General features: G+C 44.7%; 1 long non-coding RNA gene across 4 annotated transcripts in view; it reads left to right on the forward strand.

The window, feature by feature from the left end:
• The first annotated feature begins 8747 nt into the window (after window positions 1-8747).
• The window catches only part of LOC128137509 (uncharacterized), a 41196-nt gene continuing 24314 nt past the window's right edge, over window positions 8748-25629 (forward strand). The window contains exons 1-5 of one of the 4 annotated variants that reach the window (XR_008233711.1): window positions 8748-8913; window positions 13387-13566; window positions 13807-13948; window positions 14244-15097; window positions 15548-24869. This is a non-coding gene — a long non-coding RNA (uncharacterized LOC128137509). Of the gene's footprint in view, window positions 8914-13386; window positions 13567-13806; window positions 13949-14243; window positions 15098-15547; window positions 24870-25629 lie in introns of those variants that run through there. The other 3 variants (XR_008233710.1, XR_008233712.1, XR_008233713.1) reach the window with 3 other exon arrangements.

Raw genomic sequence — 25629 nt, forward strand, 5'->3', positions numbered from 1 at the left:
AGCCAGTTTTCCTGCAGAGGTGAATGAGTGGGTTTAGAGGGTTTATCCTTGTTGAAGATGGGACTGTTGACACCAATCCACCCTCCAATCTTGATTTCACCAGAGCAATTCCTCTCTGATGCTGTCTGATTGCAGGTATTTCCATTATCTGAATACTTGGGAGCTTGAACCCTTTTAAACCACTGACTTAAAGGTTGTTCTCCTATTTTCTGCCTTCCAGCCTGATCCTCGGCCACTTCAGCAGGATGGACCTCTCAGAGGAGTCACAGGGACTCTTAAGAGGGAAGCAGGGTGGGCTGTGCCTCTGTGCTGACCATATCTTATCACGCACACTCACATCAGAGACCTCCCTGCAGCCTATTAATTTATGGGGGAATACTTTCAAGCATAGTGTAATAGGATAGGAGAAGTAATCCTACAGAAGAAGTCAATAAACATCTGCTGGTTTAGTTTCCCAAGACAGCTCACAGGATGGTTGGCATTGTGCAGAGAGGACTGCAGTGCATGGCTGGGAGCAGGAGGTGCGGGTGGGGCATCCAGTTGTTGGCTGCACAATAAACCCCATTCTTTGACTAAAAGGCAGGAAGAAGGGATAAGGCAGCTGGCAGACAACTTTTACACCTCCCTATTCCCCAAAGTGTTGAGCAGCTCTTGGCTTGGCCCAGAATATTTTCCATGTCTATTGCCAGCAATGTGCAGAACAATGGAGAAACATCCCTTGTTTTCTGTTTCTCTTTTGAAAAAATAAAGAGTTTCTGTGGACACATTAAATGGGCTGGATTCAGCCAGCACAAATTCCACCCAAGCTCCATTATCTCATGTTACCCACCGGCTGGCTCTAAGCCTGCAGAGGCACGTAGCCAAGAGAAAACAGGCACTGGCTGTGTCCACATCAGGGGGGACAAGTATCTTCTGCAGTGAGACCTACATCCCTGACTGTTCACCTTGGAGATCTACCAGAAGCAACTGTGGCTCCTGCACAGCCTGGGACCCAGGTTTCCTTCCTAAGGACAGTGTGGTGCTGGGATGAGGGGGGCACCAGGCTGGCTCTGGATGTGGATTCAGGAGGCGGCTGGGGTCTACCCTCAAGATCAGGCTCACGGAGAGCACTGCAGAGCCACAGAGACTGGGGTGGATGTGGGATAGAGAGAGAAAACCAGTTCAGTGGTGTAACCAATTTGTACAAGGAGAAGCAATTCCCTAGAAAGGCAAGGGGCTGTGGTTGGAGAGATAGCAGGCAAGCATTCTCCCAAGGCTATTTATTCATCTTATTTCCAGACTAATACTCAGACCTTCATGCTTGCTGTGCTTGCTGCCTTTCTGAAGTCAGCTCTATTAAAATCAGTGCTTGTGTGTATTGAAATAGAAGAGGGGGAGGGGAGGGGGAGGGGAATGGTCATATTTTTTTTGTGGGCATACTTTGTGTTTCACCCGCACCCACTGCCCTTACTATTGCAACCCTTCCCTCTAAAATCCTGCCACACTAAGTTGCTCAAAGCCCTAAGCACCATAGCCAATTCCTTCACATGAAAACTACACCAGCTTCAACAAAGGTAGCAGACCTGAATGAATGGATGAATGAATGTGCACCATTCTTTGCTTTACCAGGGACAGTTGCAGAACCAGCTCCAGCCATTTAAAAAGCCTCTTTGCAGCTGCTGAGAAGGGAGTTCTCAGTGCATTTGAGGAGGGGCTAGTAATGCTGCCTGCCTTCAGCTCCCCTGTGCTGGTAAGCTGCACACAAAAGCAATGTGAACCCAGGAAAAGCATAGGTTTGGCAGACACTTCAACAGAATTCCTGGCCGTTTGCTCCGCTGTGCCAACATGAGAGCAAAACCTTTCCTTATCTCACAGTGCATGGATTTGTGTGTGTGCTATGAAACCACTGTGTTCAGGTGCAGCCCATTATTGCTTGAAAAGTTTGAAGTTTGGTAAAATTTCCTCAAGCCTTTCTTTTAGGCCATGTCTACATAGCTTAGTTAGAAATTGGGCTGTTGGCTGGTAACTTGTTTACTGATGATAGTTTCCACAAACAACTACAGATTTTACAAGTATTCTTATCATTTCAGAAACACCCACCCTGTTCCCCATTAGATATTTCCACCTCCGGCTATACAAAGGGTTGATATGATGCTCAGCACAACAGAGGGTGGTGAAATTGCTGGTGAGGAGAGAGGATTGAGCCAACCAGGGCATGCAAGGTGGAAATGAGAGAGACTTTGGGGCGGATCGGCCATTGACAAAATGGGGTGGACGCTTCTGGTAGGTGGTGGGAGCTGGGAATCATTTTTGTTCACTGTTCTTTCTTTTCATTAGCTACAGGCTACACCCACATGAGAAAAATCAATAAATTAGACTGCATCTGGGAGATAGGAGACTTGGTAGCTCTGCCAGTCACTGGCTGGCTGTGTGACCCAAGGCACTCAGCCATAACAAATTTCTCTTCTGCTTTCCTATAAGAAAGAAGGCAGAGGGAGGCTATAAAGCATGTTGGGATCTACAGATGAAAAACAGTAGCAGATCAGAGCTGGACTTGGTCTCTCTGATAATACATCAACAATGATTATAGTTACTTCAAAGGTTTTCTACTGGTTCACAGACAATCTTAATTTTTGTTTGCCTCTTTTTTCATCATTTGTCCAAAATAACTTTCTTTTAGATAGTGGTGTTTCCACCCAAGTAATTTTCTAGCTTTGTATTGTGTTTTCTTAAGTAGGTTTAAAAAAAAAAAGAAATGCCATTGTTACCTACCTGGCTTATTGGGAGAGTTGGAAATTTTAGATTCACTGCACAGATTCCCTGTCCCAAAGGTATCTGGTTATTGACAGCAGTAGGGTTATCATCTTTACTGGGAGCCTCTGATGTTACTTCTCTCCTGTTTCAATCGTTTCCCTAAAGAGCTTTAGACTCCTCTTCTCCCACCCAGCTCCTCAAGGGCTCTGCTCTCCTTTTCCCCCATCCTTGTCCTCTCCCTTTTACAGTCTTAGGGCCAAGAGACTAAGCCACACTCAAACTCAAATTTTAGATATTTTAGCAGCTGAGCTACAAGACATTCCCACCAAAGGTTTGCACATTAAGACTTCGCTGAGATTTTTCCCAGTGTGTGTGAATTTATATCAGACCATACCCTTCCACCAACCCCTGTCAAAACTTGAAGTCTACTCTCCAAAATCATGGGGAATAAGAGCCTGGGTTTGAGATTGGTTTTGGGTTTGCATTCAAATCCACACACAGGCCCCAGTTCTCGCTGTGTCAAGATAGTTACCATCCTGTGGTGGACACCACACAGATAAATCGGTGAGGCCCCTTCCTAGGATTGAAGAGCATTAATAAACCTTTATGCCTCTATGAGATCTTCAGGTGGAGCATGATATATATATAAAGTGAGAAGACTTGTTCCAACAGCTAATACAGACAGAGCGTGTAGGAAAAGTTGTTGAAGGTCTGTGTTTGATCTTCAGTAATAAGTACAGAAGAGTACTTTTCTCCTAGCTGGACCTAGCGCTACTTTCATGAAATTCAGTTCATTACAGTTTAGATATGAAGACCTACTGGAAGATCAAATTTTGCATATAATGCCCTAGTCTGACAGTAATGTATTTGACATATAGTTAAACCAAAAGGTTAAGGAAAAGCTCCAATTTCTAGGTAACCATTCAGCAATAAAAATAATAATTTAGTGGGTTTGGACAGGGTATTTTTTCCTTTTCATTCACTTGGCTCTAAAGCAGCCTCAGCTTAAGAAATTAAATTTGACAGGCGATTAGTCCATAATGTGGTGCAATCACTTCTGCTATTTGAAGGAAAAATTGAAAACAGACTAGATGTTTAACTTTGAAATGTCTGTTTCAGATGTGATGGGCAGGAACTTTAGGTTTTTGGCATCAAGAGATAGGTGACTTGCAGAACAGGCTGATCCCATGCCCACAGGCAAGATAGGCTAGGTGAGGCTAGCAGTGAATATACAGAGGTAACCAGCATGGGTTTGCTTTACCTACTGGGAAGTTTATTGGTATTTCACTGTTTGGTAAGTGAACTCACATTCTTCAGAATAGATGACAAAGTTCAAGTCTCCCACTTTTATTATTCTGTAGTAAGTTGTTCTTCTGCCCCAAATGTTTATTTTACAGCACAGTCTGAGATGGGCATGTGGGGAATTAGATCTTGAATTGTGGCTTATATACGTGTTCCCAAACTGCTCCATTACAAGTTTGAAGTTTGCATCTGAGCTCCTGTGCCTATGAATTAAAAAGGGAAGTGATGGAGGTAGCTACAAAATTATTTCAGACTTGCTTTCCAGGTATCCTGCTGCTTTGGAGTATTGCTCTGCTGGCTGTGAAATGCCCTTGCTGCAATGCAGAATTGACACCACAGGCTGCAGAGAGCCATCCCCAACACATCCCAGTCTCTCTTTTCTCTCTGTCCCTTTTCTCGTGGGCAAATGATTTTTGCACTCTGTTTCTTGATGACTGTAATTCACAGAGAAATTCCTCAGCACCACATATATTTGTGAATGGGGAAATGTGGTGCACTGCGTGTGATGAGGAAGACAGGGTGTCTTCTGGCACAGGGATTAAACATGGTGCAATAAAACATTCGTTCGCAGCAAGGACTGTTCACAGGGTAGTGGGGACAAAGAGATCCCAGAGCACCCAGCTCTCCTGCTGGACTCCTGGGCTATTTTTAAAGGCTTCAGCCATGGATATTCACCCTCAGACTGGGAATTCGTGGTTCAGATGTCAGATGAATCTTCCCAGCCAAATCAGACAAAGGCTTAGGTGTGGATGCGGCCCAGTTAGCTTCATGAAGCGTGAGTTGGCCTGTTGGGAAGAGCAGCCAGTGCTCTCCACTGCAAAGGCTTTCTGTGAAGCAATATGAAGCTGTTTTCAATGTAAAGTCATCCATCAGGAGCACTTCTGGGGAAGTTCAGGTCAGGGAAGCATCAAATGGCAACCAGCACATGTGATATCTTTCGTCACATGGATGAAATCCATGAACTTGGAGAGAGCTCAACAGTAACAACACCCCTTATCTTTTAAATGAGTAGAGCTCTTATCACTTCAGACACTCAGGCCAAGTAGAAGCTGGACTGGATCTTCACTTCTCAGAGTTTTCCGAGTTTCCTCCCTTTTGGCTGGAAAACACCCAGGAAGGGAGACAAGAGCTTTTCACTGTGCTAGGACCAAATCCAGATAGGAGCAGCAGGGACTATTTTATTGCTTTCAGTCAAAAATTGTCCCTCCCTGCTCTGCTGTCTGTGCAACAGGCTAAAAGCAGCCTGCAGTCTCCAGTGCCCTCCTGGAGCGACTGCATTGCTGTGCATAGAAATATTCTCTATCTATAGCATTAATTCCTCGCTGCATAGAAAAGAGAGTATTTCATGTTTGGTATAAATTGTTAACTTAGTGACAATCTGGATATAGTTAACAGCCTGGGATAAGTCAGGATTTTTTTCTTCCCTTGCCAGCTTTCACTAGGAAACACTGATAACACTAAGGGCCTTTCTTATCATTTGTATTTTGACAAACCCATTTTGTGTGCTCCTCAAACGCCACTTCTGAGTTGTTAACCCATCTCAGGCAGTCGATGCAACAACAGTAGGGAAAAGATAAACATACTGATACTCACTGCCGAGGTAAATCCCCTCTATCCCCACATGTCCAGCCCCCACCCAGGCCCCAGCTCATACCTCCAGCCCCCTTTGCAGTTGCCTCTTCAGCTGAAGGGTGCAAAGGAAGCCCAGCTGCAAAGCATGCAAAAACACATTCAGGATGCAAACTTAGATGTGTTCTTCTGCTGATCAGCTCCAAGAAAGATTGAACCTCTGCCTTCATTGGTCATAGTGGGATGAGACAGTCAAAGCCTTATTCTCCGTAGGCTGGATCATGTAAGCAAAGGTTCATCCACACATGGCGCTGCCACCCCACACAGCTGGCAGGAACTGGACTGCTGCCAAAAAGCTTTGCACTACTTAGGAAGAGAAAAGGAGGTGCAGGCTAGGCTTTGCTTGGCTATGGTTACAAACACCAGCTCTAAATTATCTACGTACCTCACCTGTGAGAGAATAGGTTCCTGACAGAGGCAGGAGCAGATATGGTTCACCTGTAGACCCCAGGGTACCCACCCAACACCTGAGTCCCAACCACCTGTATGAGAAAGCATAAATTAACCTCATTTTCCAGCTGGACCTGTCCTAAGGTGCCCTTGCAGGGGACATTGTACCTTGAGCAGATTGATGCTCCTATTAGACAGATGGGAAGTGAGGGGACAGTCTGATGAGCTCTTTAACTTTTACTGACTTCCCTACACCAATCTCTTAGCTATTTTAATTTCCCTTTGAAGGCAATAAAGGGAGGGCTTTTCGCTCACCAGGCTCATCTGAAATATCTCAGTGAAGTGACTGATTCTCTGTCTTAATATTCTCTGTGACTGCTGGTTCTGGTGGCTAGTTTCTGACTTCCATGCCTCTTGGGTTTCTTTCTTTTTAGTAAATGTGAGTGTTTCTTGGTTATTTTTTGTGCTTGTTTCTCCTCTAGCACAACAGACAGACAGATGGCTGTGACTATTTTGCTAGGCCAAAGCATTCTTGGCTGGATTCCCCCGATGAGTAATGTGGTGATAACTTAGTGGTGTTTCCTTGCTACTCCAATGGTAAGCAGGGAGAGAAAATAAGAGGGATTTATGAAGGGGTAGAGGAAGGGAAAAGTCAGATAATGACAAGGTTGGGGAAATATTAACAGCAAGGAAGACTTTTGGCAGGGTTTTTCCTTGAGTATCCTCAGCTGGGCTCATCCTAGCTTCTGGGAAGTTTTAAAACAATGGGGCGGGGGAAGGAAACAACACTCAGCAGACAAACATGTCCAGAATTTTCTTTCTTTTTACAAATGTCATTAAAAATTGGGAATGTAAAAGCAGCTAGAGATGACATTTCAAAGGGGGCTGGGGGTGGAGAGAAACTGCAAGGTAAACAGGACAGTTTCTATCTTCCCCCTACCTCCAGCCTGTGTGCAGGGAAAGATAACAGCAGCAGGAGAAAGCAAAGTCTGCCATGGAATTTAGCTCTTCTTTTTTCCCTTGTAACAGGGAGAGAGGGAGAGACTGCATGTGTTTCTGAGGCATCTCTGTCTGCTTTGAACCTTATCAACAGGGACTGTGCAATGCAGTTTCTCTGTCTCCCTCTCTTCTTCTAACTTTTGAAGCAAAACACTTACGTGCAAGGAATGTCAGAGCATCTGACAGCCAGAAAGATAGAGGAGAAAGCCAAGGAGTAGGGAGGAGGGGTCTATTGGTTCCCCTCCTCCTCCTCTTTTTTTATTTTCTTTCTCTGTTTTCTTTCTTTGATTAAAGAAAGGAGGAAAGAAGAGAACAGTGTAGAGATGTCTTCCCCACCCCTCCCTCAAGAAGTCTCAAGAGCATGGCCTGTGTTGAGTCAAGCAGATTGTTAAGGGAGAATGGCTGTCAATGGGATCTCAAAGATGCAATTCTTTTTTTAGGAATAAAGGAAAGAGAAAAGGCCTCTTGTCATGGCTGTTCGCTGTTTATGAAATGTTTTGCCTGTGTGAGACCTACAGGGAATCTGGGAGTGTGCTGAACCTGTTGATCTCCCACATTCCCTTTGGAAGGGATCGCTTGCCATGGACATTTGCAAGTAGAGACAGACCCTGTATGCATCACTGCTCACTGTTTTTCAGGTTTATATACTCTATTAATAGGTGTTCAGATAGGTTCCTTAATGTGGCAGATAGGTGTAAAATAGGCAAGGAAGGAGAGGTTAGATTTTGCAGGGGAGCCGTAAGATGGTGGGCACATCTGAAAGGCAGGCCAGAAATAGGAGTTTAGAGTAGGAGTTGAGCTATGCTGAAAATCTGGTCCAGCGCTTCTATTAAAGAAAGGATTCTTGGTATCTTGCACGACGCTTTCATTGTGCCCTGGCAGAGGTTGAATGAGTTAGGCAGAGGTTCAAATCAAAATCCCAGACCTGTACTTGGAAGAAGCTTGGAGCCAGATCTGAGCTTTTGCAGATGGTCCCTCTATATATAATGAGGTCAATCAAAACATCTGATCTCAATACCCTTGAACTTCTGGAGGGGGCATGAGTTTGAGCCCAGGAATATGGGATCATCTGGACTGTGCAGTGGTCTCTGCCAATTGCTTTTCTTTCCTGGCAGGCTTGATGGGTCCCAGCTGTACTGCTGAGTCTCCTTTAGAAGATGCTTTAGGTATAAACCTAAAGAAAAGGAGCCTTTCTGGACAGCCTTCTTTCCCCTAGGTGCTTTGTAACTCATGCTTCTTTACAGGGGAGGAACAAAACATAAAAGGAGTGGATGACTTGTTGAGCATCTCTTATTTTAATTATTAAAGAGGGGGTGAGAAGCATTGAAAGGACTGCCCTTTCTTGAAGCCCAGTTTCCACATGTGTGAAACTGGGCAATGGAAAGTGCATCTCTTCTGAGTTCAGCCAGGCTCAGGGTCACCAAAAATCCAAACACCTGGTTTTGTTCCTCTTTTAACCTGACAGCTCATTCTGCTCAGGAATTGCTACATGATAATAGTGAGGAAGGTGTAAAAAGTGTCAGGGTTAAATGAGGATTGTGCCTGCGTGAGCGGGTGAAATTGCTGGCACCAGTGGTCCTACAGGTCAGCTGCTACATGATGGGACTGAACATCCAATCTAGTTTATCAGCCATCTCCTGAAAGATGACAAAATATACTACTGGGCTTGCACTGCTGTTATTAGAGAGCAACATGTGTATAGAATAGATAAGACAAGGTAGGAGGAGTTTGAAAGATGAGGAGTATTACTTCCACTAAAACAATGCAACCCTGGAAGATTACAGCCCCCTCCCGTGACAGAGCAGAGAAGGGAAGGAAACTCACATCCAAGATGGTGAGGGAGACACCGTCCACCAGCAGGTTAGCAGAGAAGACATGGATATGGCATGGGTCTCATGGGATTGAAGGCGGGCAGAAGGGGAGATTCGGAGCAAGGGAATGGGGTGGTTGCTGCAGAGTGCCCTATCAGGCAGTGCTTGCTGCGGGCATACAAAAGCAGGTGGCTTCTTTTTTCTGTGGGAAGGAGTGAGAAAAGTGTTTTCAATCCTTCAGTGGGTACTATGCTCCCGTTGGGTCATTTGGAGTCTATTTATGGTATTGCTTACACTGCATCACAGCTTTCAGTCAATCTGTGTCCCCAAATGCTGTTCAGAGAAAACAAAGGAATTCAAGAGCAGAGGGTGTTTGGAGTGACGAAGCGGGAGGGCATGAACTGCATGCTACGTTCAGCTGTGAGACAGCTAGAAATGGAGGGAGGCAGGAATTGGGGAGGGGAAGGACCCGATCAAATGGAGGTGTGTGGGGAGACCAGCTGTTAGGCCAAGATGGAAGGGGAACAAAGCCAGCTCAAGTCCCAGCCAGAGGCTCATCTCAGGCCAGGTTTCGAGAGAAACCCATTTCTCCATTCTGCTTTTTCACCTGGCTCTGCTGCCCTGTGCAGATCTCTGATTGCTCTTGTTTTATTCAGCTGTTCAGGCACATGCATCTGGACTCGGCCTTTGCTGTTAATGATTTGCAGTAGCACAGATGGCTCCTGCTCGAACTGGTACTAATTGGGCTGGTGCCTCGCTCAGCTGCTGTCCCAGCACTCCCCATGCTGCACACACTGCCTTGAGGCGCATAACTTTTCACTGCATCCAAACCCGTCCTCCTCAGAGCAGCAGCCATCAGAGAGTCAGGGCTATCTGACGTCCGTGCTCACTCGGTCACTCCTGGAAGGCTTGCTCCTCCAGCCAGCAAAAATGCTTATCTCCTTGGGAGCAGGGCAGTCTGCGGTCTTCGATTGTGCAGGTGGCAGAGGAACAGAGGAGGCTGCTGCAGCCTGTCCGTGCTCATTACCAGGCTCACCCCTCTCTCTCCAGGGCCAGCCTCTCTCCGGCTGTGGGAGAAGGAAGAATAAAATCCTCTCCCCATTGAGCCCAGACTTCCCATTCACTCTGTTTACTGGGCTGCTCTTTTCTTGGAGGAGGGGTCTAGCAAAAAAAAAAGGTCTAAGAGATGAACACCAGGATGGGGGATCAACAGACTCGAGTAAAGGAAAATACAGGTGCTAGAAATGTCTTTCAAAGAGGAAGAAGGGTAGCAAGTTGCCTACAGATAAATTTAGGATGGCAGTTAGGAGGTTCTGGTCATTAGATCCGCCATGTTATGGCACCACCTCCTTTTCAAAAGATACAGTGAGGTCAAGGGCTTACAGACGTGTTGAATGACCTAGTGTTTTCAGTAACGAGTCTGGGGCTTGATAGTTCAGGAAGCCCTTTCCAATTAAAATCCTCTGAAAACTAACAGTGTGTCAGAAAGGTCCAAGAATATCTTACTAGGAATATCTTTAGATCACATGAAATCCGGATGGGCCTGGAATCCACCATGCCTTGCAGGGCTTTCCACAGGGAGCCTCCACGGAGCAGCTGCTAGGTAAACGCTGCAGTTTAGCATCATGTTGCTTGGAGGTCTGGCTGTGAGCCAGGCTGGCTTTTACCTGGACATAGGCTGGTTGCACACCAGACCGTGTCCATTAAGGTGCACTTGGTATGTTTGCTAGCACAGCAGCTGTCCCCTGCGGTCAGTGTACCTAAAATAGAAGACTTCTTAATCCAGACATACTGTGTATTGTAAATTCAGCAGCATTCCAGGTGCATCTAGGCAGGATGCATCTGCTAAGCGTGGTGCAGTGATTTTAAAAGATCACTAGATTTTGCTTGTGCTAAAACCCATGTGTTCTTTTGCATTTTCTTTTCCCGGTAAGCCAAGTGTAAACAGAAATAATACTTGGGATCTTCTAATTGTTGTAGCAGGTAATCTGTCTGCAAAAGTAATATTTGTGACAGATTTTCTCAGGAAGTGAAAGGGAAAGTACAGAGTCCCCCCTGAAATGAATTGACTCTAGGTGAGGAATTGAAACACTAAATTAATGTGACATCAGGCACTTCAGAATGGCCGTGGATCTACCAAAAAAATAAATAGGGTAAAATTCCTGTAGGACCAATAGAGACCAAACATACCAGATCCAGTGTTACCCAGGACTGTGCGTAACCTAGCTAATATTTACTTTGCTAGCAGCCATGTGTGAAAACAGATTTTTTCACAAGTATTTCAGAATTTGATCCCAGCTGATACCTTGGTTTTTGTGGTGAAAATCATTGTTTACAAAGAAAAATGTCCCCAGGCCTGCAACAGGGAGACAAGTTTTCTGTCTGCAGAAAGTGTTGAAACAAGATACAGAAGCAAACACCAGGGACACTATTCACTACACAAACAAACTCCCCTTCCAACACCTTTGAAAGATGTGGGAGCAGTAACACATGGCAACATGACTCATAATAATACTGCTTACTACGGTGCCTTTCATTGGGAAAATAAAATGAACATGTTAAACGTTTATTTTGCTCTTTATATCAAATTACCTGTTGCTACTTGACTGTTCTGAGCTACAACAAAGACAAAAGCCTTCTTTATACAGTGCAAACAGTGAAGCATCTGACATAATCAAATGATCTCTTACCTGCCCTTGAAGTTTGGGGTTAGTCAGACGGGGCAATGGGAAGAGACTGTCATAGGAGGGGCCCAGGGCACAACTACAGTGATGGAGACATGGGAAGGCTGGAGAGCCTTAGCTCTGAGCGATGCTATGAAATATCCTACCTCTTTCTGCTCCTCTGCTCTCTCCAAAATAGATAACAAGAAACAGAGCAGTCCTACTGAACAGGTCAAATGAGCTTTTGAGTTCTCCCTTTCCCCTGAATCAACAAACCTGCCGTGTGGGTAATTAGTCTGCCAGTCTCATCCTGGTAGCGCTGCCTTTGGAGTGTGACATATTCAAAGAGGTCACAAGCTCATTCTTTCCCCCATCCTCCCTCTACCTTTTTTTTTGTGTCCCTGTTCTTCTGGTTTTTTTAATGATGCCCTCCTCCAGCACAAATTGACTCTGGCGGTAATTTGTCATGTCACCTTCAGTAAAATTTTGAACAAAATTGCAGAAGATTCATGGGGGAGCAAAAGCGCCACATCTTTTATGTATTTCAGATGGTAAAGTATAAATCAAAAAGCCCAGGGACCTGTTTGCAGGGAGGCAACAAGAAAAAAAAACATAAACCATAGTAAGTAAAGTTAGACTGTCTCTGTCTGATCCTGCACTGACAAATCTGGGATTTAATTTTTAATTGTTCAGGGACATATCGTATTTATGTCAGAGTGAATACAGTTGATAAAATGGATCTGAGAGAGACCCAGCCTCCAAGCTCCTCCCATCACACTCCTCTTCCTCACTTATAAGTCAGGGTGAAAGTTAAACCCTAAGGGACATGGTGAAAGGCTTCATGCTGAGAGAGAGGGGCTTGGGGTTAGGACCTGATGTTATAACTGCTTAAAGGGGTTGGTCATTCTTGTCCTTGGAGGAAATGACCTCTCTTGGATGATTTAGGCCTTGTGGTTAAGGGTCTGGAGTAAGTCTGGGTAAATTCAGGTTCAAGTCTCAGCTCTTCTGCAAGCCTTTTTTGTGGGAATGATTCACCTGCTCTGCCTTGACAGTTTGAAGCCATTCTAAAACTGAGCAGTTAAATCCCATCAGAAATGAATGGGAACTGGCTGAGCAGTTTCTTCAAACTCACCTTTGCAGTCTGAGGGCGATGCCTCTCCCAACAAACCTGGGCTGATGCTCACCTTCCCACCATCATTTGCCCTGTTGGTTTTGATAGCAAAAGCTTTGGGAAGGGGATTGCCTCATCCCTCGTTCCCATGCAGCCTCCAGTCCCTGTGACCTTGATGTGTTGTTACAGTAAGAACAACATTAATGAGATGTGAAGGGATGGGGAGGGCTGACCGCACGCAGCCAGTAGGGCATTCGGTCTGTGTGTATTACCTGCCTGTATATCCATATCTGCATTGCATCTGTTGCCTGTAACCAAACAGCTCAAGGATTTTGCAGGCCAGCTGAGTCTGCCTCTGATCCCCTCCTCCACGCCAGGTGATTTTACGTTACAGGCACAAACCATAATATCCTCCTTTTTTTTTTTTTAATGCATGATCGATTTATTTTAAAAGTACACACAGCTATATAGTAGGAGAGATTAAACAACAGTGTAGAAAAGGATCTCCTGTGGGGAAATCTGATTATACCCTTTTAGGGGGGTTTTCTTGTTGAGAGTCAGCCTGCATATTCCCACACTGTACTTGAAGGTCAGTCATTGTCTTATGCTGCTTCCTACAACAAAATTGAGAGGAGTATGATGAGATCTCATAGTCACAAGAGAGCTCATTTGTTCAGCAAATCCAGCCGTGACCCTTTCTAATGTTTTCTTTTCCTTCTTTCCCTCTCTTCTGCTGGCTTGTTTTTAGCTGAATGCTTCCACTAAAACCTCCCTATCAATATTCAGGGATGATTTCTGAAGTTTGGATAAAGTCTATCAAATCCAACAGAGACCAAAGTGCCAGGCATATTTGTAGAGTCTAAACAGCTATCACAGTCTATGGGATCAAAGACTTCGGGTTGCTTCTGCTTCTTCTTCGGTGGGAGAGGTATCATTGTGAATTCTTTATTTTACCAACTACATTTGAATGTGATAGCAAGCTCACATGTGAAGCTCAAACCTGGGTCCAGCTCTGCAAATGTTAGCATTGTAATTTGTCTCCAGGAGTTGGGAGCAGCCCACAGGGAAAATGAGCATGCTGTGCTGTTGCCTGGATTCGGTCCTGATGTCGGTTCAGATGCTGACAGAGAATGGACCCTGCAGCTAATTAAAAGTGCTCTGGTTGCAGGTTTCCTTACAAGTGTCTTCGCCATGTGAAAGGCAGAGCTAAAGCTTTTAAATGTATTTATACATATATGGACATGGAATCTGTGTATGCAGACATTGCAAAATTGTTGGAAGTTTGGAGAGGGAAGACTTTAAATTCACAGGTTTGTAATCTTTCATGATTGTTCTCCAAGCGATATTTCTGTCTGCCTTCTGCTTAATGAATTAGCAAAGCTAAGAGAGTAGCATGAACTTTCAGAAGATATACTTCAGTGCCCCTTATGGCTGATCTGGAAATGATGCTCATTATAGCACTATATGAGCAGGATAGGTAACACAAAGATGTCAGGAAGGGCTGCAGGCTAAAGCAGCTAACCAAAGGTTCCTTTTAAACATTTTATTCATCCCAGGGTTGGCATTAATAGCACCATTAATTTTGTATTTTTATTTAATTTCCAGGGATTGTGCCAAATAAGTACCATGTAGCTTTCCGTGAAAACAGTATCAGGCCACTCTGAGATCTATCAAGATGCCCATGTGCATGACAAATGGGGAGCAAAGGCTGCTTCAGGAGTTTTCCCCTTTCCAGGCTGGGAGGACCAGAGCTCCGGGGACCTGCCAGTGCCTGAGCCGTAGCAAATCTCCCTCCTGCCCATGGCACCAGGCACAGGAGGTGAAGCCTGGGCTGGCATGGGAGCATTTAAGGGAAGGCAAATGAAATTTTTCCATTCCTGGAGGTCACCCACACTCATTCCCCAGTGTGCACTTGCCTATAAAGGACATGGAGCGTGGGCATAGACAGCCAAAATAAACAGTGCTGCACTAAGGGGGATTCTGAAGCTGTTAGTACCAGGCCAGGTTATATGCAGTGGGTCTAACTATCTAAATATATTTACTGGAGGTGAGGGGAATGATGGTGCCAGGAAGGGGGGGATGGGTGGGAAAAATTGTTTCAGTAATTACAATGAAGTGATCGAAAAAGTCCTGGAAACGTGAACCCTGCTTTACACTGCCTCCCTCCCTCTCCCCCCCCAAGTTTCATTAGCTTTTACAAAGGAGCGCTGGGGAGATTATTTATCTTTGATCATTCCGGGATCAATCTGCAAATGTACAAACGCACTTAAAATCAGCATTTGCCAACTGTTAAGCTCCACGTTACACCCTGTTTTTTAAAGGCCTCAGGAAGATGCAAAAGGGAGACAAAGAGGAGATGGATGACTTCAGCAAGGCATTTAAGAAATTGTTTGAAGAGAGCAGCTGCCCCCCATCCTGATTAGCTGTGTAGCTCTCTGTCAGCTTGATTTCAAAAGCAGGTAAGGGTGCAGGAAAGGAGGAGAGAAAAAGACTGCAGAAGGGAGACAGACAGACAGACAGCAGCAGCAATGCTGATTTTTCTCACCCTGTTTATTCAGATGGCTTGTTAGGGACTGTTTTATTCCTGGTGCTGTTTCACACCTTATTTATTTACTTTTCCGTATTTTTGTACCCTTCCTAATTCCACAGGTTCAAGATGCCTGTTTTCCGCAGCCAGCTAATGCTTTCAGAGCAGATAATCTGGGGATTCTCTGTGTTTGATATAGTTACCACACTGCTGCTCAACTCCCATGGTGTGCCTCAAATATTTATTTAAAAAAGAAAAAAAAAACCCAAACCCTCCCCAATCTATTTCCTCCGCAGTCTTCGCTGCTGAAGCTTCTCACGTCACCTTCCATGGGGAACTTGCGGGATGCTGATCTTTTTGTTTATTCATTTACTTTTGGCAGAATCACTCTAACTGCCTCCAAAGAAGAGGGCGAAGACATTTGAGAAAGTAATTTGTAAACATTTATCAAGGCTCTGCCCAGGCGGGCAGGCACAGTCTTTACTTGGGAGCTGCTGTGTGCTGCATGGGTGATGAACAGCCACGTCCCACCCCAGAGCTGGCCGCACTCTGGCGATCCAGCTAATACCTGCATTTTACTTGCCTGGGGCTGCCTCTGTTTTTGCAGAGGACAGGGCAAAGATCCACCTTCAACAAAGGCTTTTTAAAGTGAGACTTATAAAAAGTATGCCAGGAACTTGGTTTCCTTACCTTCAACCAGGGGAGAGAAAACTGAGGAAAATGGCTCCGTATTTGAATTGCTGCTTCTTTATGAATCACTAAATATTGAGCACAAAAATTTGACAATTTGAGAAATTTTCTCTTCCAGGATTTGGGTTTTTCCTTCCTGACTGACTGAAAGGTGTGCTTAAAAATTAGACATATTACCATGCATCTTACAATGGCCAGGACAATTCTGGAAAACAGACCTTTTCCCAGTATTGGAAGGAAGGCTCCAGGACACTATGCCACCCCAGATTTTAGGAATGGCATATGAGACAAGGAACTGTGTGTCTCTTGCCTAGGACACTGTTATTTCCCCTGTCCCACCCCCTCCAAGACACAGCCCCTGGTAGCATGGTTGCTTCCAGAACAGGAGCAGAAAACAGGCTTCTGCCTCCAACCTGTGCGGACATTGATGTGAGACCCAGTACAAAGGCATAGTTCTTGTTCCCTGGAGAGGATGAGGTTGCTTTTTAGATTTATTAGCCTGGATATACTTTCCCGGCTAGGTTTGCTTGCTCTCCCTCCTGCACAAGCTCTTGGAAAACAGCGTTTTCCAAGCAGCAACTCCCAGACCTGCAGAGATTCCCTTGGCTGGCGTGGGCAGCACACAAGCTCTGCTCAGAGAGTCTCCTCCGTGGTAGTTTAAGCTCTCTTTGCACTGTCCTGCCATCCCTCTGCTAGAAAATGGGTCTGAACCCACAGGACATCGGCCATGCACCTGTGATTGCTTTTTCCTGCTGGTCTCGAAGAGAAAAAAGCATATAGAGAAGCACTGCTGCAGGTAACAGGGACCCCGTGGTTTCCATCAGCTGGTGGCAATGCTGATGACAGGTATAGAAAAGGAAATTATATTTAACAAAAAGGAGTATTGCCTTCTGCATGAGACCTTCCCCCTCTCTTCACTCCCTTTCTGTTTACTGCTGCAGGGATGTAGTGACCGACCGCGCAGCACTGACCTTCCCTCTGCTGCCCGGCTGCTGTGTGGGACTGGAGCAGCCGTGGGGCTGGAGCTGCCGTGGGGCTGGAGCTGCCGTGGGGCTGGCTCTTCTCCCTGTGCAGTGAGAGAGTGAGGCATGTTCCACTGAAGGCACACTTGTGTCCAGTCCCTGTAAGAGGACAACCTCCACTTCTGAGCAGACGGGTAAATTTTATCTCTAGACTCTACAAGAACATCAGGGCGTCTGCCAGAGATTTTCAGCTGATCTCTGTATTCTTGTTTCAATGTTATTACTTTTTTTTTTTCCTTTCTTTACCCCAACTCATTTCACTGGCACTTTTACCAACATTTCCTACATTTTTCAAGACATGATAGTCTGGCTTTCTGATGACCTATCGCAAGACAAAGTTGGGCTGCTTATCAGTGAAAGGTACCTTGTCAACTGACTCAGGAGCAGTGTTATATTTAAATGGAAGCAGATGAAAAGCCATAGGGAATAGAAACGTCCGCTGCAAAGGTATTAAAGAAGAGACTGTTGTGTGAACAGGGATATGGGGGGAGGTGAAGTTGTAGTCTTTAGAGTTAGCTGTGGGCTTAGTGTATAACTTATTCTGTCTAACACTTGCCGTGAAATATCCTAACAATACTCAGGCACTAGTGGTAGCAGAGATATTATCACTTGGGGAGACAACAGAAATGGCCTTATCATTTTGACAATGGCTTTTTTCCCTTATTATCGCTAAGTAACAATATCTCTATTTCACTGCCACTACTCAGCCATTGTTTTTTTGATAAATAGGGTCCTTTTTGTGATTTCTTTTTTCCCCACTTGTATTTTATCCTCTGTGCGTGTGTGCATGTGAGCAGATTTTAAAAAAAGATGTTCCACCTGATGGTACAATATTAAAGACTACACCTCTTAAAAGCCAAGGAAGCTGTCAGAAGGGATATCTACATGAATGTATAGCTTGATTGGTGTCTAAGGGACTTGTGGTGCACCTAGGCTCAAAGAATGTCCATTCTTCCTGTGGGGTCCCCACACCCCTGAATAAAACCTGGGAGTATATAAGAGCTGGAGTGTGTAAGAGATGTAAGGACCCATTTGTCAGTAGGAATGTCATATTGCATTAGAAAATGCCTATAACAAAATCTGCATGCTTTGACGTGCGGTTTGTCCTCAGATGCTCATGTAAAGGCACCATCTCCAGCACAGCTATATCTCTTGCAAATGCAATAGATTGTGTTCTCCTCACTGTGGTCCCAAAATGCCTCAACTGATGGGGCCACATCCCATCTTTCTTCCAGCCCCGTTCCAGACCTGAAAAACCTGCACGGACTGAGCAGCAGTTAGACTGGGTGTATATAGTTCTATTAGATATGGTATATAGTGACGTCTGGATGTATTCACATTTGAGTCAGCTGAACATTTTTCCTCACTTATCCTCTATTCTCTTTCCATTCCTTTCTCATGCCCATCCCTATGGTGTCTGAGCACTGCTGTCTACCTGACTTACCACCATTGTTATGGATCATCATCTGCTGGGCTATGAGTGTGCTCTGCCATTATCCACTCATCATCCACAGGCTCTGTCTGGATACTTCTTTCTGCTGATACCATCGGCTGCCACTGTCTATTCTGCACACAATAGAGAACCTTCCTATCTGAGCCCATTGCTATGGTTACAGGCATCCTGCGGGCGGTGGGATCAACAGGAGCCATAAATGAAGGTACTACTGCGGTATTTGCATAAAGACTCCCTACCTGCTGTGGAACGGCCACGTTCTCCAAAATAACTCCCACGAGTTTCTGTCACTGCCGTTGCAAATTTGTATGGACGGGCTGAGACATCAGGACTCAATTTATGCTTTCTTGGCTTGGACTCATAGGGAGAACACTTTTTATGGAGGAGGAGAGAAAATTTACCTTAGAAGATGACAGTACTCACCTCCCTTAGATATGAAATAATAAGGAGGAAGGTCAGTATTTACTCTCTCCCCACCTTTGCACACCCGGCTTTGCAGAGAGCCTCAAAGCACTTCAACCAGCAACAGGCTAAGCTACTTGTTAGCCCCAAATGCCCAAGCACCAGGGAAGTGAGTCATCTATCATACACATGCTCCATCACTTCCATTGCAGTACTAAATGATGCGCTCAAAACCTGCCACTAAATGGAGAGAAAATGTGACCAGCCTAACTGCTATCAGAAAGTTAAATGCTTAAAATAATGTCACTGGAGGATCGAAGAGGAAAGAACGGGAGGTAAAGTAGGCTATTTTCCTCATCTGTGTTATTTTTTTTCCCCAAACAGAGGAGGCGCATAGTGAAATTAACCTCTACTCCTTTGATTTTTCCCTCTCCCTCTCTCTTGTGCACACACATTCTCTCTCTCTCTTTTAAGGCTTATATATTATGATTTGATGCAGGAGGATTTTTCATTAGCAGATGTGAATAAGGCTTTAATACAAATCAGTCCAGAGAGTCTTTTGACAGGATTTTTAAATAGTGTCCCTTGTCTCCCTGATGCAGCTGCATGCTATCTTGTTCCCATGCTGACCTCTCTGTCTTTCCTCATTAAAGAACAAGTCCAGGCTGCTGAGCCCTCTCTCTTTTTGGAGATCTTCACTGCTTTGTCTCACGCACAGTCACTCCTGCTGCTGACCGACAGCTCCTCACCCCCAGTAATTTCTGCACTGCATTAATTTCTCATTAATCTACATCATGATTTATGAGTCTGAAATGATGGAAGACTTCTAGAGGAGCGCTTCTCATTTGGCCTGCTGGCTTTTCTCCCTTGCCCCTTCACCTGCCTTCTTCAAAAGCAAATAGGCCTCTTCTCCCACACTGCCTGTCTGCAGAGCATTGTTTCTGCAGATGGTCCAAACGGGGAGAAACAGGTTAAGCATGGTGCTTTCTTGCTGCTTTCCTTATAAATGATTTGAGCAAATAAATGCTAGGGAGAAAAAGGACCCACTTTCCTTTTCTAAAGACCTTTAGTAGCTGCTCTCCAAGTCTGTGACTGTGCTGTGGCTCTGACTGCTGCTGAATTTGGTAGCCCCAGGGGGTTGCTGCCAAAGCCTCTGTGGAGTTTGGAGAGGTTTCAGCATGGAAACCTTCAACCACCCTCCAGGGATCAATCGCATTAGGAAGAGGGATGGTGACTCCTGGCAGTGCAGAGAGCTGGACCTTCAGGCCACGGGTGGATGAACCGCTGGACAATTTGAGGGCACGTTGCTATAAGGCTGTTTTAGTCTAGTTCAGGGCAATGGGGAAAAGAGTAAATCTGCACACTCCCTGTACTTATTTCATGGGACTCTGTAATAGCCCTGCATCAAAATTATCTTTCCTTCTGTTTTCATGAGTATGTGTAAAAGAGAATGGAAAATTACTCAGTTTTAGTAAGTCATCAGCACTTTGTGTGCTTCCCCCAAACCCCTGAATTTGTAGAATTTGAGGCTATAAATAGAAACGGGATTTCCTCTTCTCTTCTGGTTATTGGTACACTGCTCTGGTCCTCAGGAGAGTCAGAAAACACAAAGAGGTGAAAAATGTTTTGTTTAGCAGACAAGAGAAGAAAATGCTGAATGCACTGGGCAAGACTGAATAAATGCAGCATATGGTTATGGCAGCAGTGGGAAAGTGAATAAAGGAGTCAGGAGGGATGGAAGAAGCAATGGGTGGAGGTTGATTACAAAATCCTTTGTGCTCTGCCTTGACTCCTCTGGTCCACTGCTCAGTAAAGTCAATGGAAATATTGCTATTGACTTCCTGGCAGTGCATTCAAGTTTCAGACAATTAAGCCATGCTAAATTTCAGACAGAAATACTTCTCACAACACAATAGCCCAGGAATCATAAGCCTGATGATCCCACCAAAAAAGAATAAAAACTACCTGAACTTTTCCATTGCAGGAAGAGGTTTACTTTCAAGTAAGTTTAGGAAAAGAGGATTTGTCTTGAATCTTTATTTTCCTGGTGTCTTCCAAAATCACGATATTCACAAATTGATGCAGATCTTCTCACATACAGCGTGTGAAGCTGGTTCTAGCTCTCAGTCTGCCAGCCTGCCAAAGAGATGATTTACAAAAGCAGTGGTGACCAGGCCTCGCAATAAAGCTTAGTTGCTACTGCATGAATATGTAGATGAATATGTAGTTACTCTGACAGCAACAGGGAAAGCTGTTTCTTTGGGGGCTGGAAATAGAAGGGGGAAATTGCTCAGCTTTTTAGCCATTGTTTTAAATTGATATTTAGAAGAGCAATTTCTGTGCTGCTTGGAAAAGAGGAGAGTGAAAAAGAAAGAACTTTGTGTAAAAATCTTTCCGATTCTACTTTGTTAATCTTTTAAATCTTTTGAATTTGGGTAGCATGGCTCAAAAGGGAAAATCAGAAATTGTCTCTATGTAAATAGAGCTTTTACAGAGAGCACAAAAGCTTGGGGTGGGAAGAGGGTAAAAATATTTTAATAGGTAACCTTTTATTCGGCAAAATATGTATTACTTCCTATTATGATAAACAGTTGGCATATTTGAGATGAAAATGTTTATACATATACATTACAATTACATATTCATTTGACTTTATATTACATACACAACTCAATTTGAATAAATGTCTGAAGCCAAAGGAATAAATTAGGATTGGTGCCGAGTGCTTTCTTTGCCCTTCCCCATTGTGTTTGCAAGATTTGCATTTTATAGTTGCACATTAACAAATATGCATATTTCATTATGGTTTTGGATTAAAAGGTTATCATCTCCGTTACCCATTAGTAATAAACAAACACAGGCTTTCCATGTGAATTTATCCCTGGCTCAGCTGTTTGCTGATTAGGTTGTTGTCGCTGGGTTTCCTTGTTTTCTCCTTGTGGAGAATCCCTAAAGCGGTTTCTAAAGTGCTTATTGTCCTCTGGGGAGCAGTGAATGAGAAAAGGAGGCAGGCGAAGAAGAGCCAGAGGCATCCTAAGGTGGTGAAAAGACAGGAAGGTAGGGCCAGGACCAATTTGCAGTCAGGTTAGGAGCTTAGTTTCGTCCCCACAGTCCAAGCCCTGTGGCAAAAAAAGATCCTTGGAAAACCTGGTTGAAGGCTGTGCAGGGTCAGATATCCTCAGAAACCTGCTGATGGGCAGGAAGCAATGAAGTGATCACCCCAGTGTCCAAAAGATGGCAAGTTCAAATCAGGCTGTTCCTCCTGTGCCGGTGTGAGCCAAACCCCCTGAATCTGCACATAGGGAGACCTTGGACCTGGAGAACTTGGCACCTGGCATCAGCTGGGAGGGGGGAAGAAGGCGTCACATTTTTACTGGCACCCACTGGTGTGAACCCCAATGGGGATATGCATGTGGCACATTGTTCCAGCAGACATTCACCCAAGGTTGAAGCAAATTGGACTAAACCTAGCAGCTTGAAGTCTCAGCAGCTCTTGTTCCTTGACAACCTCATCACAGCATCTTAGTTCAACCTGTTTTGCCAAAACCCCCTTATTGATCAGTTCTGTGTTTGCAGGCGCTTGTAGGGTGGAGGTAACAAGGGATCAGGGCTGAAGGATCCCTGGTTGTCCGAGCTGGGGCCCAGGCAGTTATCACCACTCTGGAGTAAACAGCACAGATGCTGGGGGAGATTTTTTTAGAGTAGCTGAATTTTGAGGAGGCTTTGCATTCAGCATCCAAAAAATAGCAAGGACCCATTTCTACAGGCAGCAGGTACAGGAGGCTGCCCTGTGGAGTCAACATTGGAGGAAGGCTGTCACCTCCCAGAAGGGAGCGTCAATGTCTTAAAGCCAGGTGCTATTTGCCAAGCTGATGCTGGGGCTGGATCAGTGTCCTCTTGTAATAGAGCTGTGCATGCCATAGGATTATAGTCTTTGGCTCTAACTATTCACCTACAGCAAATAAGCTCCGCGTGTAAAAGCCAATGGAATTTTAATGGATTTTTATTTTCACTTTATTGGATTTTCCTTTCCTTGTCTTTTTAATACAACTTTGCTAGAGTCAGTGGGTGTGAATGCCTCAAAAGAAGCCATTTGGTTTTATTTTTCCTCTTCTTCAGGGGAAAGGAAAATGAAAAGATTCCGTGGCTCTTCAGCAGAAGAAATAAAAATAGAGAATCCCTGTGGGGCTATCCACACAGCTCCTAGGATTCTACTTCGGGGTCGTCTGATGTGCCCTGCTGTTGTCACCTTGGTGCTGCTGCCCTCTGTTTACTCCCTAACCCTCTCTGCAGGTCCTTTGCTGTCCCAGACCTGCTTTCCAGGTGGCATCGTGAGCATAATTGCCCAAAGCTGTCCCCTGCTTAGGTCAGGTCTGGACACTCCTTACCAATGCCCTTGAGGATCCCTTTCCAACTGCTAAAACAAGGAGCCCCGCTTGCTGGTGTTTCTGAGCAGTCACCCCATGCTGGCACACCAGCCCGGTGTGCACTCTACAGACTTCCACGCAGCTCATTGCAATCCTAACACCTTCCAAGTTTTCAGCTCTGTTCCCTGCGGAGAGAGAACCACCTCTCTGATCTACCCAGAAGCAGGGCAACACCCGTCCTCATGTATTGTCTATTCATTAAATCCCAGTTTAGCTTATGCCCAAAATGCAGATTTTTATTTTGCTAAGGCAGAAACATTGGATCAGTTTTCCTTCCATTCTTCCTGATCCTCCCTGCACCCATCATGAGCATCCACTGCTTCCTCCCAGCTCTCGGTCTAGGTGGCAGCTCCAACATGGGAGTAAGCTCTGGGACAGCAGATGTATCTCTCCTGCTGCAGGAACTGCCGATCTTTCTCGGAGGCAGTGCTTTGATGAGCTGCCTGCTCTTTTCCATCCCTGCTATCCCACCTGGAAGCAGGTCTATGATGATAAGCCAACCAAGTGAAAGAATACTAAAGGTCAAGGTGATAGTAGAGCATGTTAACAAAATTTGCTCACTAAAATGGGATTTTAATAATTCTAATGCTCAGAACAAAGGTTGCAAGGAAGGTTGGCAGTACCACAGTGGGAGACTAGATTGCCCCAGCAATTCAAATGGGATAAAGACCTTTTTGCATTCAGCTCCCTAAGTCATTTCCAAATTGACACTAACCGCCATCCGTCAGCACCAAAGGGTGTTTGGGGTGGCCTGTGGAAAGTCTATCAGGGTTCTTACATTGGGGTCCCACCAAAAAATTGTCTCACACACTGCTTTTGCATGTGTAGCCTTAGCAGAGAGATCAGTGCTTGATCTGTCGGTCCTTGAAGGATTTTTTTTCAGCTGCTACACTGCCAAGCTATTTGTGATAGTGATGTGATGTCTGTGATAAGTACACAGCAGTCTCCTACAAAACGGTCTGAAGGTGGTAATTCAGTTCACCTAGGCCACCAAACAACCATCAGATAATTGTAAATTTGGAGTGGAACTAAATAAGCTATGCATAGCTGCAAGGCTTCATTTCTAGCTACTAATCCTCTTAAATTATTGAGTCACCCTGTAAACTATTAGCTAAGTATTTTGAAGAAGAGCCACTGCTGTGTGTAGCCTCATGTAACTCTACAGACTTCAGGCAGAATCTAACTCTGTATAGCAATAAATTGATACACTCGCATAACATACCTAAACTTCAAGTTCATGCTTGAAACTCGGAGACCCCATGCAAAACATTGCTGCAGCACTGCAAAGCCGGACATTTTCATGGAACTGAAAAAGCTCAGTGGTTTGCACAGATTATTTCTTTGGACAGGTGCCTTCTAAAGATACTGTCTCTACTTTATGAACATATAAAGCAGCTCTGATCCATAGCAATGAGAAATCTTCTGTAGTCATTTTCTGCAGCAGTTGGCCATTCATAAAGGATTTTTCAGAGCTTTTGCACATGAATGCCATCATGTTGGAGTTGGTCAAATTATCCACTAAAAATTATTTCTGCAAATGATTTAGCTCCTTTAGCAGTTTTCTCTTTGCCAGACTATCTGCAAGCAGATCATGAGTTTTATTAAAGTGTTGATTACTTGCAGTTTCGCAACTGTTCAAACTGTAGTCAGTGCAGCCAAATTTAAATGCTGCTGCATCTACAAATGGCTTGCAATGAGTAAGAGCTATTTCTGATTTACTACTCATGCTGTACATGTGGTCATCCATGTTGCACAGTCTTGTTTCTACTGCTGGGATGGGTGGGAGGGACCTGCTAAAAGGAAAGAATTCCTTTTTATTCAAAAAATGTCTGAGGCATGTGGAAGTGCTCAGCTAATCCATTGTGCGAGTAATAAATAGGAGCTGTTCAAAAAACCTTCAAGTACACTTCCAGGAGGAATACTCCCAGCTACTTAACAGCACCGGTATCTCTGAAGCTCATTTATCCCCACTAATATTCTTGAAATAAACACTCAAGTGTTCATGAATAAACGTACCCTTTCTGACTGATGTGAATCCATTCGTGGCTATACATTATTCCGAATGAATACTGTAATTCACTCTAATTTATACAAGGAAGAGGAAATTGATGGAGGAAATAATGAGATTTGGGGTAATGTAAGCACCGTCAGCAGTCTCGTGAAAGACTATTGTGACATCTTCAGGCTGGAAACCATTTTCTGAGGCTGAGTTGCCCGTGGCTGACACAAGGCTGAAGGCATACTGGCGGCTGTGTCTATCATATGTGGGGGTCATTAGTACTTAGTGCTTATAGCCATAGATGTTGATGATGAACCAATCTGGTGGCAGCCACGCTGGGCAACAGGAGGTGGCATCTCACGTCATACACTTCTGGAGACACCTTCATATCCCTCTAGGAGCTGTGGATGCCTACGGGTGGGATAATATAACTTCTTTTGTGGTGTTCAGTAAGCATCCAGTGCCAAGTCT

Source organism: Harpia harpyja, chromosome Z (genome assembly GCF_026419915.1).
Source record: "Harpia harpyja isolate bHarHar1 chromosome Z, bHarHar1 primary haplotype, whole genome shotgun sequence".
Taxonomy (NCBI): domain Eukaryota; kingdom Metazoa; phylum Chordata; class Aves; order Accipitriformes; family Accipitridae; genus Harpia; species Harpia harpyja.